Here is a 3932-nt window from a genome sequence, read left to right on the forward strand (position 1 = left end):
ATATGTAATTACTATCCAATAAATGTTAAAAACTCTCTTTATCAATATTTAACCTTTATCATCTTTTTTCACTATATTTCTGAAGTATGACAATCAGTTACTAATATTAGACTAAACTGTCAAGTTATAATACTGTTAAGAGAGATTGAATATATTAACTAATTCTTATGGTCATTTAAATTTCACTACAACGAGTACAATCAAAAAAGCATTCTGTCAGTTTTAACTGAGCTTTGGTTTACTATTGTTTTATCAATAACCATAAAAAGTCCAATAGTTGTTACCAAAAATTCGACTGGCCCTATGTAAAGCGAACGAAATGGGTAGTAGTTTATTACTGTATATTTTAAAATACATTACAATTATTTAATAGAATTCAAGTGACCATGACCATAATTTAACACATTCATAAACCTCATCATAATTATATATTAACTCAAAGGCGTGCCTGAGTTAAGACAAAGTAGAAAAACGAAGGTTCTGTTTTTTTTTGTTACTTGCAATGGTCTGCTTATCTCTAAGGATGCTTCTAGTAAAAAACTAGATGGAATTTTAATTAAGGAAATGTGATCCTGTTGGGGATGAAACAGTTGCTGCTTCAATTCTTCCCAGAAAATCTAGTATTAATATTAAGACCCAAACAGAGTGACGTGTGGAAGTGTCTATGCTATCAAAAATTGTTCTCATCTAGACACAACCCACACCTACCCACTCACCTCACCCACGCTGTATTATCTTCTATCTGATATATGAGAGGTTCAAAGGAAGCAGTTTAAAACCAAACGTAATTGATTGGGACTATCCTTTCATTTTTTAAAAGTTTTTTTATTTACTTGTACAATGATAAATGGGGAAGTTTTCAATACATACACCGCAACATCCATACCTACGGATTATTATTATAATCTGAGCCTGTCAAATATGATGATTGCTGGTGAACTGTCTCGTGTATTTTTCTGTTCTTTTTGCTATCTCCTGACATTGTGTAAATGTTTCGTTAATTATCTTTGAAATAATATTAACAATCAAACAGCAAAGATATTAGTACCGACTTTCCTTTTTCAACATGTATAATTATAATTTTATAAAATACTTAAGAAATTATCTGCTCTGAATGCATTTCTCAAGCACAACAAATAATCTTATACAGTTAGATAATATTAAATTGGTTTATAACATTTGTCTACATAAAGGCTTGATAATTTTAAAAGGAAAAACACATTTAAAAAGTTGTTTCAATTTTCTGTACATTTTTACAATAAATCTCTACATTTAAGTCAGTGTGATAAGAAGGAAAAAAGAAGTAGTAGACTACTATGACATACCATATACAATACCAGATTTTTTAAAGTAAAGGGTTATTGATGAGGAGATAACCTTTCAAATACAATGGCTAATAAGCACAAGAGAATGCAATGATTATTTATGACTGCTAAAGAGTTGATTTTTAAGAGATAAATTGAAGACAAAAGGATTATCCTATAGTAACAATTAACATACTAAAAATGTAAAACTTACTAAATAAGATAATATTAGGTGTCAACAGTGACCTGAGTAAGTATCGCAACACTTGTGAAAAGACCTCAAAAAAAATTTTCAATATTTTCTTATATGTGTATAATTAAATTATTTTTATCATCCATAGATCTCAATATTATGTTGTTAATTTGCATTCCACAATAACAATGCTGGTAATATGTGCTATTGATAGAAAGGATATTACATACAGTTATTAACTTGTATGTCACTCACATGTACAACACATTTACTTCAAACATTACTATGTAATTTAATGTTATAAATATACCATTTGTTAAGTAAACAAAAGATATCTCTCTCTACAAGGGTCAATTATTTTACTATCTCAAACAGGTGTGTGTATTATAATGAATAGTTAGTGGTAACTACAATAATGCTTATCATTTATCCATGTAAATATTGGTCCAATTTAATTATAACCAGAGCTACATGGTAGATTAACATTACAATAAAAGACTTTCATATACTTTTTTGTAACATGTACTCACAAATCATAATGTCTATGTGATATATTTAGGGAAGGAACATCTTATGCATCTTGGTATTGTTTCAATATTCTTTATGTTATAGCTATATCTAATGGTCCTATGAGGCTGTCTCGTTATGGATAATCCCTCATCATCCCTATTACTATGGTACTGTGAGATCTACTATAATGGATGGGTAATTATCTTTATGACTAATCATATCGACACATATTGTTATAGTAGAAAAAGAACGTTTTCATAAAGAACAAAAAGTTATTAAACCCTATTATTCAAGACTATTTACAAGAGACAACGAGTATAGTGGTGTTTTGAAGACAGTCTGCTAATCATACGTCGTCACTCCTTCATCATTGTGTTTACCAACCTCGTTTGCTTCAAGTTTATACATTTATTTTCGAAATTTATATCACCTCCCCTTTAATAAAGACTTGGGGGGGGGTTTCAAAACAATTTTACTGTGTCTTATTCCTTATATAATCAATAAAATTTACTTTATATGTACATACTGAGGAAAGAGTTATAAATACCAAGTCAGTTGTATCCCAAGGGGGGTATATTGACGCATTTAAAAATTAATTATGTTTCAATAACCTTATTTTAATCAGTTATTGCAAACCAGTAGTTTTAAATATTAAATTTTCTATAAATACATTACTTCCTTGTGTCTCATGCAGATAAAATTGATACTTAAATATTTGTTTAGACTGTACAATATTTGTTTGTTTATATATCAGAAAAATATAGATACAATGTTTATGATGAACCCATCTGAACTAGTCAAGGTTCTCATGTGAACATGTTACAATGGTGTGTTTCTACATTTTTTGTGCATATGTACTGTATCCAAGACACAGTAGATAGTTTTGAAAACATATCAATTAGTGTTTGTCCCTTAGTGATAGACCGGCACTACTTGCACATTAATAATTCTTATTTATTGTGGCTTTTTTGCAAGAAAAAAACAGGGGGGGGGCTCCATCAATTTAGATATTATTAATAGTATGTTATTTAAAATATTGTGGTAGGATCACAAATATCAGGAACATCATTTGTATGGCGGGACTCTGGTTTTAACTTGTTTTTTCCCCCTCCTTTTTCATAACTGTAAGGCACTATTGTCCTAGCTCAATTGTCTTAGCTTGACATTGGGGACCTGGGCTATAAAAAAACAACTTTAGAAGAGAGCAAACAAAGAACACCATTACTGGCAGCTATGTCTCTTTCCATTTTTTTTTTCATCTACTAGTCTTGACAATCTTCATTAGTTATTTTTGTTGTTATGGTCAAAGAGGGTTTTACATTTACTGCTTCTTGTGGTAACTCTCAACCTCTATAACAACATCTACTGATAACAAGAGTTGTCAAGATCTCAATAATAAGATCGACAAGCTGCTTTTGTCTCTAGCTAAGGATGTATAAGTTCTTCTATCTCTGTAAGGCAATGGTACACACGATCTGTGTTTAAAATGATTATCTAAACTAGCCCAGAAGATTGGAGTCCCCTCTCTCAAAAACTTCATCATTCAGATGTTCCTGGGTCATGTGCAGATATTAAAAAGACTCATTGTCCTCATAGTCCATCAGGTTTACTATACCATAGCTACCCCCAGTAATGGAGAACCCAACTACTGGTTCTATTGTCTATATGGAGGAGTTAGGTAAAGAGTAAAGGACCTTTTGGACTAGGATTGCTTACCTCAATATGTCTAATCCAAAAAAAAAACTCACCAGTGTCCTCCTGGGTTTTAGTTGGTAATATTAATAGTTATAAGAGGCTTTGGTAGACCTTCTGGTACTTCTGGTGGATCAGGCTCAGTTTTTATTTCTCTCCTCCTAGTAAAAGGGTATAAGGAAGTGTGTGGTAAAGTGATTGGTTACCAATATTGGGGCCCCTGCTGCTTTTTC

This window comes from Gigantopelta aegis, unplaced genomic scaffold, assembly GCF_016097555.1.
Source record: "Gigantopelta aegis isolate Gae_Host unplaced genomic scaffold, Gae_host_genome ctg3833_pilon_pilon, whole genome shotgun sequence".
NCBI classification, from domain to species: Eukaryota; Metazoa; Mollusca; class Gastropoda; order Neomphalida; family Peltospiridae; genus Gigantopelta; species Gigantopelta aegis.